The sequence below is a fragment of the Zea mays genome, chromosome 5, assembly GCF_902167145.1.
Source record: "Zea mays cultivar B73 chromosome 5, Zm-B73-REFERENCE-NAM-5.0, whole genome shotgun sequence".
NCBI classification, from domain to species: domain Eukaryota; kingdom Viridiplantae; phylum Streptophyta; class Magnoliopsida; order Poales; family Poaceae; genus Zea; species Zea mays.
This window is the reverse complement of record NC_050100.1, coordinates 111,843,411-111,857,966: the sequence shown is the minus strand read 5'-3', so window position 1 is coordinate 111,857,966 and position 14,556 is coordinate 111,843,411.

Sequence of the window (14,556 nt, the reverse complement as noted above, 5' to 3'; positions counted from 1 at the left end):
GTGTCCTCTGATGAAACCAGCCCAGAGCGCCTCATTGCTTCAGAAATCGGAACAGTTTCAGCGGCTTCGGTCTCATCCCCATCACTCTCAACACTAGCAGTGGAGCGTACTCTGACCATTTGATTTTAAATTTTCTTGAAAATTTCTTGGAAATTAATAACCTTTTTTCCAAAGCTCTTCTTGTGACGAAGCAAAATCCAAACTGTAGCTTCGTTTGAATGCAAAAGTCAAGCTTCGGCTATGGTTAAATTTTTGGCAGCAGAACAGTGCAATAGCAATGAATGTTGTGGTAACTTCACACCTACCTGTCTGTTTATATAGAGCTGCAGGTAAGAAGGTGAATCGTCAAGATTTTTGCACTGGGCAAACAATCGCTCGCACCCACTGAACGGTGGGCCGCAAAAACCAAGAAAATGAACCTGCATGGTGGGACCGCTTCGCGCTCGGAAACTGTATCGTTTCTCGGCAACGAGCTCAGGGAAGGTGTTTTTAGGACCTTCGGCTTCCCTAAGCCTAAGAGACTTTTTTCACGGATCAAGCTCGTTACGAAAAATGATCTAGCACCGCGAAGGGGCTACTGTTGGGACCATGCTTCGTCGTCGAAGGTCTTGCAGGAAAAAACAGCTTCGGCAAAAACTACTTATACGTGATGCCGAAGCTACCACTCATGAAGCTTCGGTGTTATAGCGTATCCGAAGATGAAGGATCAAACCGACTTAAAGATAGAATGACCTTTTAGCGCATGAGGGTCTGAGTCATTGTTGTAAACTTTTATAAGGGGTATGATTGTAACTCCTTACAGGCTGTGTCCTGTGCCTATAAATAGTGAACAGTATTCCTTTACTGTTCACGGGATCTTGTAATTGCAAAACGCATTGCTCTGGAATTATTGTTTCCTGCTAAGGCTAAGGTATAAATATGCCTAAACATTATGTTTTGGTATTTAAATTCATATAATAAAATATGTGAATAATGTTATCTATCTATGGCATATCTCTCTTTAGTACTCCATGTTTTATATTTTATTTCATATTGTTTTATGAGTCTGATCACGAAGGTATGACCTTCGTGATATTTTGTTCATGGTCTTCGTCCGAAGTTCATTAAACCCTTGGGGAGATAATGCTTCAGCGGACGAAGGGCATTTAATATTTAACATTTTATGTTGCCTTGTTCTTGATTCAAAGCATTTGAGAACAAGTCCCCAACACCTGGTTTTGGAATTAATGTCATATCTGAATTATGATCATTATTACTATTGGTTTAATTATTGTTCATGATAATATTATTGTGTTAATTGGAACATGGAGCGACCACCCGGGAAAACAATGCTACCACATGGGTGGAATGGGACGCCCTTGGCTAATTAAATAGGAAAGCTAGTGTGAGTTGATCCTTTCCCAAAAGGGGCAAGCGGGGTGGAGGAGTGCAGGTATTGGGAGGTCCTCTGGTCGGATTGTCTGTAAAGGTTTTCAGATGAGGGATTCCTATAATGCCTTCAGCCCAGAATGCATAGCGGGTTCTCTCATCTTGTGGATCTTTGTAAAGGCCTCGCAGTGGATACCTAGCCATTCACCTTGGGAGTGTCTAAGGGTCTTGCAAACCGTAGCTAAACAGGAAACACGTCTTGTGGGTAAAGATGTGCAACCTCTGTAGAGTGTAAAACTGGTATATCACTCATGCTCATGGTCATGAGCGGCTCGGACCCTCACATCATTATCTTATGGAATTAAATTTAATCTATCATTTGCATTGCATTGTTGGATTTATTATTAATTATAATCTCTTGTTTAATTGTGATGGTATCTACTTATACTTTGTAACCGCTAATAATTTTTTGACCAACTTGTTAAAAGCAACGCTTAGCCTTAACCATACTCTTTCGTGAGCCTTACACTTCACATGTGCCCCCACCATAAGTAAGCTCATGCACATTATTCTCAACAACTTGTTGAGTGATGAACGTATGTGTCCTCACTCTTGCTGTACTCACACCTAGGTCAAGAACAAGTACCAAAAGATGAGGAGCATGAAAGATGCCGCAATGAGTTCGTGACAGGTCTAGGCCATTGTCTCCCAGTCAACTATGGTTGCCGAGTATGGTTGTCGTCATATGGTGTATTTATGCAGCTATTTTGTACATAACTTGTATTATTTAATAAAGATGTGACATTAATTTCTATACCATGAGTTATCATATGTGTGAGACTTGATCCTAGCACGCATTTGATTCACGCCCGGGTTTGCCTTTAAATCCGGGTGACAAGAGGGGGCTATGATAAGATGAAAGAGATGCTTGAGAATGTACAACATGAGCTTCTACCTGATGATTCTGATAGTCCACCATGAGATCTAGAATCTAAGAATCCACCTATGCTAGACAATCTAAAGTTCTTTGAGCTACTTAAGGCTTCTGAAGAACCGTTGCATGAGCACACAAAATTGATCATACTTGTTTTTATGACTCAGCTTATGGCTATTAAGTCCAAATTTGCATTCTCAAACAACTGTTACAAAGAGCTCATGAACTTGATCAGCAATGTACTTCTGGAGAATCACAAAATGCCTAAAGACATGTCTCAGTCCAAGAAATTGCTCTTATTTCTTTGAATGGACTACAAAAAATTGATCTCTGTGATAATAATTATATGCTTTTCTAGAAGAGACAACAAATGAGAAATGTGCAATATGTGGCAATGCGATATTCATAGAGGTTGTAAACAAGGATGGTGCGACCATGACAACAAAGGTAGCATGTAAGTAGCTTCGTTACATGGTTCTTGTAACTCGGTTAAAACATATATTTGTCTTGAAGAATAAAACTAGACATATGAGATGACAAAAAGAGGTGTTTATCACAATCCGGATTTGATGACACACCTAGCTAATACAAATGCATGAGATGCGAGCAATGTTCGCGTCGGCTTGACAATAGTGTGTTCTTCACCTTTCAATCTAACTGTGCCATCCTATTCATGCAGGTTCATGTTTGCTACTACGTACAACCATTCGTCGACTCTTTGCAAGAAGTATGATCTATATTCTTATGTCTCATCATACCTGGTTCGAAATATCCTAGAACAAACCTTAATGCGGTGATGAGACCCTAGTGGTAGATTTGAAATTGTTGTGGTAGGAGTCGAAGCATACAATTGTTATAAGTAAAAATTCAGAACGGGATATATGTATTTATAGGTTCATTGCTTATATATGGTATATTTACTGAATGGAGCTGTCATGGAATTTTGACATGTCTGATATGTGGTAAAGATATTTGTAACACCCCAGGTGTTACTTAGGGTTTTCACTCAAGACTACACTAGTGAACCTATCATCACATGTGGTTAATTTGAGCAAAAGACACCAAACTTGGGGTCAAGATCCTAAGTAGGTGTAACCCATCTTAGAAGTCATGGTTTGACCTTACCATGCACCTAAAGAGGAGAGAATGACTCAAACCCTAATTCAACTCCCTTAGGCAAATGGAGCCCTAGAGGGGAGTTTAGCAAAAAGGCTATGTAAACCACATTGTCATGACTTGGGCTAATTATAAAAGTTGTAGTACACTTAATACCATACAAAAAATAGAAAGAGAAAAACCCCAAAAAGGTCACCAAAGAGAAGGACATAAAAGAAAAATCAGGTTTTTCTCAAGTTCAAAACCAGCCCTCTTTCAAAGATCAAACATGTTCACCTTTTTCCAAACCTCAAAACCATATGGTACAATTAACAAAATGGCGCCTAAAGACCCCTAGGACACTCTGGAAAATTTTGAAAGAAAACCCAATTGGTTTGACATGTGTTGGCGCCCATTTTCCACTAGAAAAGTATGGTCGGACAGACCCAACTTCACCTCCTCGTAACTTGCCAACCCGAGGTCAAACCCACTCGAGCACTGCATGAGATACAAAGGTTGTACAACAAGGAAGAAATCTTATACAGGGATTTTGGATAGATACGAAGAGATCACGGGCCAATCAACGCTTGAAGATGACCAGAACAAATGCTGCCATGTGCTCGATGCCTTGTCTAACAGGCCGAGCGCGCACTGGCCGCTGTCGCGCGCGCCCCCGCGTATGGTCGGCCACCCCCGTGCCCACGCCTGTACCGTGCCCACGAGCGGCTATAAAGCCCACCCTCGTGCACGACCATCTTCCCCGTTGCCTCCTCCGCACCGTGCCTAACTCTCCCGAGCTCGCCAGAGCCGCCCGAGGGCGCCCGTCGTGGCCAGACCATTCCCGCCCACCTCCGCTCGATCCGAGCCCTCGGATAGCTTCCCCAGGAGGCCGTGAAGCTTGCCCGAGCTTGAGCCGAGGACCAGCCCCACCGGAATAGTGCAATCGTGCTCGCCGGAATTCGTAACCCCGTCAGAGCGTGTGGACCAGGTAACCCTCTGCACCATTTCTCAATTCCTGGCGCACATGGCCTCTACATCACCCAGTGGAGCTCCTCGTGCACTTTAATTGAACCCCACCGCCGTGGTTTGGCCGGAGCAGGAGCCGCCGACGACCTCCGCCGCCTGCGCTCGTGGCCAGAGCAGCTCCAGCCACCTCAGACGCCGACCCGCACACCGACGTGACCGCCGTGACCTCCCCGATGTCACTGACCACACCACCGGAGCTCTACTGTCGCCGATAAGCCTCGCCGCCGTGATCTTTGCCCCGGTTACTATTTCAGCCAGCCAGGGATCGCGGGTTAGATTTAGGTTAAGTCCAAGGGGTTTTGTGCAAGGTCAGTGACTCATGCAAATAGTAGACCGAGGACTGTCTTGTGAGAGAAAAGGGGGAGAAAACCCAGGGACTTCAGCGCAAATCTGTATTTCTTTTCCATTTTGAATTTACTTTTCTTTTAAATATTGCAGAGAACTTAATAAATGCATAACTTGAAGAATAATCATCCAAAATTAGTCAAACCAATTTTGCTAGACTTTGTGAAATATAAACTTTCAGGCAAAAATAATAAACCCCATAGTTCCTGTAATGTTTTATAGAGTTTTGAATTAAATAAGAAAACTGCCAAAAATTCATTAATAAAAGGAAAAATAGAAATATTGTTAGACCAGGGTTGAGAAAAATAGTGGAGACCCTAACCTAGTAGTTACACTGTTTAAAATTAATAAACACCCTAGTATACAAGGTTAAGGAAGGTTTATTCACTGAAGCTTGTTTATGCTCAAACTTAGGAATATTAAGAAAAGGGATTGAAAATGGAAACCAGAGGGCAACCATATTTTTCCTAGCATGCCTAATTTATGTAGTTCACAAGAAAAATCTGTTGAATCATAGTCCATTGAAAAGAAATTGCACTCACAATTATTCATGAAAAACAGAGAAAACTTTGAAAGGTCATAAGAAAATAATCCTAAGGAGAAAACACCCCTACCTTAGGAATGACTATTCTTGTGCTAAGAAGAACCTAGGAAAAATACATGTTCTGTTGTTTGATATTTTTCAAATAGCAAGCTAGTTATAAGGGTCTTTTTAACATTAAACTTTAGAAAATCATAACTACATAACCACTAAGTAACCCTCTGTGATTTTTGGCACAGAAGCATGTTATTACCCATAGATACCAGCAAAAATAACTCTTGGTACAGAACCCACACCTAGGTAAGAGTTGTAGTGCAAAGTAACCCCTCTGCCCCAGCTTTTGTTATTTTTGTCCAGGGCATAATCTATTTATTTTTTACCTCAAATTTATAAGACAGACTAGGATCAACTTTAGAGCTCTATATCTCTAAATCCATTGGGATTTTTCCCTAAGTCAATATAGTAAACTTGTATAGCTAAGATAGGAGTACAACTTTGCTTAAGTGATTAAGCCTTGGTGTTGTACAAAAATAGGAGATAAATAGGTTTGAAGTCTGGGTGTCTGACCACCCTGAAACTGAATCGGGACTAACATTAAGGCCAGATGAACTTTGGAATCAGATTTGAGTTTAAACCAGTGAATGTTTGACTGGGGATGCTATAGCAAAATTGAAGATGAATTATAGACCAACAACTTTGTTATTGGTGGATTAACAAGTTGTTATATAGAAATCAGAGATCTAAGCTTAGCAAAACGCTCGGTCAGGCGATCTGATGAGAAGTCTGATGGTACAGTATCTGAAAAATATCCCAAGTGCACTGAACCTCGCCGCTGGCGATCCCCCGCTCAGATTCGCATCGGCCGTCGCGATTCGTGCCTCAGATGTATGGATTACGCTCGATGATAAAAAGATCTCGTCTCGGATGAACTCGGGACACTATGGCCGCTCTATCGCTCGTCCACTTGCGCCGGCGTCGTGGCCAAGCAACCGATGTCAAGGTATGCGTCGTCCACCGTGATCACGACACGCTATGACCCTTTAACCACGTCGCAGTGAATCGCCTTAGCCCACCCGTTCATTGCCGGTTGTCTTGCCACGGTAAAGTCCACGAATCGCTTGTGCCAGTAGCTTCTTCCCTCTCCGACCGCCAGCGCAATCTCTTCCAATTGAACGCCATCGCCCACGGATCCTATAAATTGAGCGTGCCATCGGCTCCGCTATGTAGTCAAGCACCTAACGCACCCACCCGTGCCTCCAATTATCAACTAGAGAGCCCCAATTTGAGACTTCCCCCAAATCAGGCCAGAACACCGTACTGAGTGAGCTCGCCGTGGCCAGCACGCTACAGGTCCGTTCACACCCTCTGTTCCCTCGTTTTAGTACTCTGATGTACCCTTGATGCTCCTCGACCCATCCAATTGAGTTAGAGCCCGTAGGATCACCGGGAACGTCTCGATTTATCCGTTGCTCGCGCTGTCAACATGGGCAGTGTGATTAAGAGCTCGAACCTTGCAATTAAGTGAGGGGAAATGGTCGTTCGGGGTTGAACTTGGTGTCAAGCAAAGGGAAGGACTAGCCGTTGCTTATTCCGGCTAGTACGAGCTCGTCGGAGCTCAGCCTGAAGCCGTCCACCGTCGGGGATCGCGGGTTGTAAAGAATAGAAAGGGGAAGGGTCTATTTGCATTAGTCAGTGGCACAGAGAAACCGTACTGCAGACTCTTTAAGGGTTTTTCAAAACACTAGGGTCCTCTGTGCAAATCCGATGCCACGAGCGCGCGAGGGCACGTTCTGCCATTATTGGGCTGGCATGGGCTGAATTGAGCCGAGTACTGTTGACCTTTTCTCTTTTACTTTTTATACCAGCTTTTGGAAATCCATAGAAAATTCTAGAAAAATGCTAAAAAAGTGAGACCAATTTTGTTGGACTCCTAAGTTTCTATAGTATTTAATAAAAATGGTTCCAAGATTTTTAGTCCAAACCAGGAATTATGATGTATTTAAAATAGCCAAAACCTAGTCTCTTGGAATTTTAGGAATTAATTGAAGACTCCAAAAATCACCAAACTTTTAGGATGAGCCTAATTTAGCAATTAGATCCCATGAGTGAAGTTTGACTTGTTTTGGACATTGTTTGGTTCCTAAACATAAAACCCTAGACTTCTAGGTAGGGTCTGCCCTCTGAAATGAAGAACTGACTCCAAAAACCCTAGTTCCTTGGAGTATCATGAAGGAAAGTTGTATTCAAAATACAACTTGATAAACCTTTTCTATTACTGCATTTTCATAAGCATTACATGAGCATTCATGGTTATATATAGAGAACGAGGAAGAAGTAGTTGTTGAAGAAGAAGGAGCTACACCACCACCACCTGAAAACTTGATGGTGGATCCATCAGGGCCTTGATGGGTTCAACATCGGAAAAGATGTACCTCTGTCAGGTACCAAACTTTGGGTTTGAAATGATAAAGCTGAGATCGGGCGGGAGACTTGCACGAGAAGAGAGTCTTGGTATAGTGTCTCCGTCTGAGTCGATTAAGGATCGTGTCGATGTAGGCTTGATGATTGAGGACCCTTTAATTGGTCACATGCCTCATCATAGGTAAGCTTTGCCTCGGGTAGACTAATTCCAGAATAGGACAACATGCAATGGGAGTGGAGAGATGGCGAGAGTAGCGTGTACCCTCCGTGGTAAGAGGCTAGGCGGTGGTGTATCTGTGCTCTCGATTGGCGTGAACCCGGTCTGGTCTTAAGAAACCCGGTGGCGAGTTGACATATGCATGGGTTAAGTGCTACATATGTCATGTGATAGGAGATCCCTAGCTGGGTATTAATCGATTCGGATCACCGTTACTTCTCGGACATGAAGACTTGGTCACTGCCCTACACATAGCATTCCAGTGAATGAGAGGGGTTGATAAAAGGATGGCCAGTATAGGCCAAGTGCTTGAACTAGGGTAGAAAGAACTTTAGTGACAGGTAATGACCTAACTTGCTAATAAAACTAGATTTTTAAGGATCCACTATTAGTAAGCATTTTTGCAAACAAAGTCTTGCTTCTTGATTAAGCCTTACCTTGACTCCCTCAAGCCAGCATATCCTTGAGAGTCTTTTATTTTGACGGGTAAGACTTACGAATGTACACTTAGTACTCAGGGTTTTCAAACCCATGTTGTTGTAGGTGAGGAAGCAGCAAACTTTTGCTGCTTTTGCTCTAAGGTGGTGCCAAAAGAAGAATCTCATGAGTGAAGCCTCGGGAGGAAGTTGTCCTCCTTTAAAAACATTATACTTATATGCGGGAGGGGTTTTTGCCTCCCGAGTTTGTAATAATAATACTTCTGCACTCATATACCTCTGGTCTGTAATAATAACACTTTTTCTATATTTTAATGTAAATTAAGTTACTGTAATTGCTTCCGCTTATTCGTTCCTCTGATGTGTTGTAATATCTGCATGACGGGTGAAACGCTCTTGGAAAAGGTAAAGGCTACAGATACCGAACCTGTCGAGTAATTAGGTGCATCTATAGGGTTGTCCATGGTCTGTTGGACAAGGACAGCTGTGAGTGGGCCTAATGACTTGGGAGGTTCCGTCACAGCTGGTATCGGAGCGAAGCCCATCTCTTCAGATATTATGAAGCTTTTCAAAAAGAATTTTCAAAGGCTTATCTAAGAAAATTTCTTTCATTCTTATCTTACTACTTTCTGAAGTGCTCATCTTGTAAGACCAGGTAATAGAGTGCAATGTATAGGAGGTTGAGAATCAATGAATGTTGATTCCGTAATCATGCATGCATAATGTTTATAAAACTATACTAATAAATTTCCCCCCTTATGGAGATATGTCGCCACGTACGAGGAAAACCGCGCGTAAGTCCACTGGACCAATTGGCGTACCTCGGCATAAGTTGGCTCCAAGACATGAAGAGAGCAGTAGTGGCAGCAATGATCCGATTGGAGACCTAGAAGCCCAAGTGGAGTAGCTTCGACTGGAGCTACGACACCGAAACGGGGTGTGGGCAGATGACAGTCAACGTATAGCTGAATTGTCAGCCGAAGTCGGCCTCTTGCAGTTTGAGCTCTCCGAACAAGACTTGGCCATTGATTGGGCCATCAACTCACGCTCGATCGCTTTGCATAGTGAAGCAAAAGCTCGAGCCCATGTGGATGAGCTCAGCACGGCCCTTGATAACCTACAAGTATATTGTAATACCCTACATGAGGAAGTACATGTACTGTATGGTCGACTACACCCGGATGTGCTCCCTGGCCCTATTAGAATGGGAGCCGGACCATCAAGGATAGCAGGTGAAAGACCGGATGGGGAACTGGATCTTTTTAAGCCCCCTCCTTCTATGAACCTGTCTGATGAGTGGTCTCCTGCAACCAACAGTGAAGCAACAAAAGATAACGAAGACTAGACTAGTATAGTTTAGAAACTATACTTATGTAAAATACATAATGAAGTCATGTTGTACATTTGAGTCTGTATCATTACATCTTAGTAATGTAAAATGATGGTGTGTATCGGCATGTTATATTTTTCCCAAATGTTTCTTTGCCTCAGATGCCATCAAGGACTCCTGCGCAGGACGGTGCGGGTACTTCCCGTGGTCGAGAAGATACTCCAAATCCACCGCCTGTACCGCCAACATTGGCTGAGGCTATCGCTGCCTTGGTCAACGCGACTTCCGATAATACCCGCTTTTTACACGAGATGGCGGGTAACCAATTCCAGTAGCAAGGCGGAAGGGCTCCTCTGCAGGGACCACGTGAGACTTCATATCTGGACTTCTCTGAAACCCGTCCCCCACTCTTCGTTAAAGCCGAAGACCCTCTGGAAGCCGATGGATGGGTACGTGTTATGGAGTAGAAATTTGGACTAATTGCTGCACTGAAACCCAGAGCCATTATTGGCTGCTCAACAATTAAGAGGCCCTGCCAGTACTTGGTGGGGAAATTTTGTGGCAATTCAACCAGCCGGACATCAGGTCACGTGGGATGAATTTAAGTTAGCGTTTCGTGAGCACTATATTCTAGAAGGAGTGCTACACATGAAACAGGAGGAATTTATGCGACTCAAGCAAGGGGGAGATACTTTCATGCAGTATCTCAACAAATTTAATCATTTATCCCAATATGCAATTGACCAAGTAAATACTGACCTGAAAAAGAAGAATTGCTTCATGAGATGACTCAACGACCGGCTCCAAAGGAAAATGGCCACCTGCCTAGATCTTACATACAGCAGGGCTATCAGCACGGCGCTGGCAGTAGAAGCCAAGAATACAGGACAAGGAAAATCCAAGGGATTTGGAGGTGACAGGTCCAATCAGGGACCTAAGAAGCGAACAAGGTTGGTAATCTGACCTTTCAATCAAAATTGTTCTTCGCCTCATCCACCCTCCTATCCATTCAAACAACCTGTTTTCATTCGCCCTCCTATGGCCCCCACCTCTACAAATCAGCCGAGTGCCCCTGGTGCTCGTTTCCTCGTCCTCACTAGTTCCTCAACTGGCTGCTTCAACTGTGGGAAGTCTGGTCATTTTATCAAAGACTGCCCATATCAGTGGCGGAATAAATCCAACAATCAACAGAACTCAGGGAGCTCAAAACAAAGCAAGGGAAACATGGCTAATAATTCAATGGGCAAAAATGTCAAGAAGACTGGGCGAATCTATTACACTCAAGTGGCCACTACGCCAGAAGGAGAGCCGGTAAAGATGGGTATGTTCCTTGTGGCCAATCACCGAGCAGTCATTTTCTTTGATTCTGGTGCTTCGCATACATTCATAAGCAAGAAATTTGTGGAAAAATATTGCATTCCTTGCACTGAATCAAGGGAAGGGTTTATTATTCATTCGCCTGGGGGACAAGTATTTACTAAGTAAGTAGCCTTCCATGTGCTGGTAACATTGGCTGAACGGGATTTTCCCACCAACATGATTGTCTTAAAAGGCCAAGATATAGATGTAATACTGGGCATGAATTGGTTGGCCCATCATAAAGCTATCCTTAATACGGACTTAAGGATTATCAAGTTGAGCCATGGCCATGAAGTGGTTCTCATGTCCATCCCTGTATCTATCCTGGCCAAATCATTTGGATGGGTCTATGAAGCTATTACACAAGAAATCCAGGACATTCCGGTAGTATGTGAATTTCCGGATGTATTCCCTGAAGATCTGCCTAGATTACCTCAAGAAAGGGATGTAGAGTTTGTGATCGAACTGAAGCCCGGTACAGCTCCTATTTCTAGAAGATTGTACCAGATGCCACCAAATGAATTGGCGGAGCTCAAAATTCAATTACAAGACTTGCTTGAGAAGGGATTCATTCGGCCCAGTTCATCTCCTTGGGGATGTCCCACAATCTTTGTCAAGAAGAAGGATCAAACACTTCGAATGTGCGTGGACTACAGACCCCTTAATGAGGTCACAATCAAGAACAAGTACCCTCTTCCTCGGATCGATATCGTGTTCGATCAACTTACTGGAGCAAGGGTATTCTCCAAAATTGACCTCAGGTCGGGCTATCATCAGATCCGTATCCTACCCGAAGATATACCCAACACCGCATTTACTACGCGGTACAGATTATTCGAATATTTGGTTATGTCTTTCGGATTAACGAATGCTCCTGCCCACTGTAACACCCCTGGTGTTACTGTCACTAAAACTTGAGCATAATATCATGAGCATTAGCATATCATGTGTTTGTTACACTTAGAGTGCATTCACTAGGCAAAATTTCAAACAAGTTGTATTGATGTGACTGGTCATGGGTATAACCCTAGGGTAGGGTACTTAACCCTAAATTAGGCTTAGGAGTGTCAATAAAGCCAAAATGAGAGAAAAATTCAAAACTCATGAGAAATAATCATAAGATATCGCATTTAATGAACTTAAGTGGCACTCAAACCCTAAAAGTGCCAAAAACCCTAAAAAGACCCCTGGAAAACCCTGAGTTGAAACCCTAGGGGGTTATATGTAAATTTGGCACACTTTTGAACCCAGCTACAACAAACAAAGGTATTAGGGCACCTCAAATCATATGCTTCACACATTTGAGGATTTCCATGTCAAAGGATGAGAATTGGGCTTATTTGCAAAAAGCCACTCTATACCTCTCATATGCCTAAGTCCCAAAACCAGTGAATAGGGCTGACTTTGGAGCTCTGTAGTTCTAAAAATACAAGGAATTTGCCTAGGATCAACACATCAAACATGTAGAGTTAAGGGAGGAGAACAACTTTGCTTAAGTAACTAAACTTTGATCACATACAAAGTTTGGAGAAAAATAAGCTCAAAGTTGTGCTGTCAGTCACTCTAATGACTGAATTTAGGTCACCAGTGTCATTGGCCAGACTTTTGGGTCAAATTAGAGTAGGATCTATTGCTCGATTGAGGATAGTTGCTATAGTCGATTTGTAGCTGTATCATAGAGCTACAACTTTGATACCGAGAGTAGGTCAAGTCACTACATGAATTTGGGAACAAATCTCCCTGCAAGTTGCTCTGGAAGACTAACTGAATAGGCAGCGTGTTGGTACAGTATCCGGACCATGACGCCAGGTTAAGATGTCTCACCGCCAGCGACTGTGCGCCCGGATTCGCGTCTGGCTCGGTGATTCGTGCCCAGCGTAGATGGATAATGAACAAGGGTAAGAAAAAATGCATCGTGGATGAACTCCGGCCACTATTCTACTCTGGCCGCCGTACCCGCCTGAGTCACGGCCGCTTCAGATAGACTCACCGGAGTTAGCCACCTTGTGACCATGCGCCACGTGCTTCAGTGCTTTAACCACGTCACAATGAGTCACCTTAGCCCACCCGATCATCGCCGGTGAGCTCACCATGATGAAAGCCACCAATTGCTTGCGCTAGTACCCCCCCCCCCTTCTCTCCGACCGCCACAACGACATCTCAAATTCACGGGCCACCGCTCGGGGATCCTAGAAATTGAGCATGACATCGGTTCAGCAAGGTAGTCAAGCATCCAATCCACCCACTCGTGCCTCCAATTACTCACCAGAGAGCCCCAATTTGAAACTTTCTCCAATTTGGTCCAGAGCACCCCACTGCGTGAGCTCGCCATGGCCAGCGTACTATAGGTCCGTTCATGACCTCCGCTCTCCCATTTTAGTACCCTTATTGTTGGGTACCATAATTAGGGGTACCCCCAACACTCCTAAACTCGGCTGGTAATCATCATCAGCACAAACTGCAGAGACTGATGGGCGCAATTCAGGTCAAGGCTTCGTCTACTCACGGGACATGATCTCGCCTCGCCCGAGTCCAGCCTCGGGCGTGAACTGTAGTCTCAGGCGAATTCATGCCTCGCCCGAGGGCCTCTTCAAGCAACGGGCGCACCCTCGACTCGCCCGAAGCCCAGCTCGGGCAGGCTTCGTTGTGAAGCAACCTTGGCCAAATCACCTCACCAACCGACCGTATCGCAGGCGCATTCAATGCAAGGATCCCCTGGTGCCTTATCCTAACACGCGTGCCTCTGTCAGCAAGGTCGAAGTGACCGCAGTCACTTCGCCCTCCCACTGATTGACCTGACAGGAAAACAGCGCCGCTCGCCCCTCTCCGACTACTGTGCCACCCGCCAGGGTGAGGCTGATAGCAGCTGAGTCCAGCCTCAGGCGCAACAGGAAGTTCTGCTCGCCCGACCTTGGGCCTCGACCTCAGGAGGAAGTCTCCGCCTCGCTCGACCCTAGGGCTCGGCCCTCGCCTCGGCCTCGGGGGATGGTCTCCGCCTCGCCCGACCCCAGGGCTCGGCCTCAACCTCGACCTCGGAAGGTGGTCTCCGCCTCGCCCGACCCCAGGGCCCAGCCTCAACCTCAACCTCGGGAGGAATCGCTTCCTCGCCCGACCCCAACCTCGGCCTCAGGAGGAGTCTCCGCCTCGCCCGACATTGGGCTCAGACCGACCACGCCGCAGGGGGTACATCATTACCCTACCCCTAGCTAGCTCAGGCTACGGGGGAACAAGACCGGCGTCCCATCCAGGCTCGCCTCGGTAACAAGTAATGATGGCTCCCCGCGTGCGTCCATGACGACGGTGGCTCTCAGTCCCTTACGGAAGCAAGGAGACGTCAGCAAGGTCCTAACAGCCCCGACAGCTGTGCTTCTACAGGGCTCAATCGCTCCTCCGACGGCCACGACTCTGCGTACATAGGGCTCTAGCACCTCTCCGACAGCCACGTTGGCATGTACATAGGGCTCTAGCTCCTCTCTACCGGAC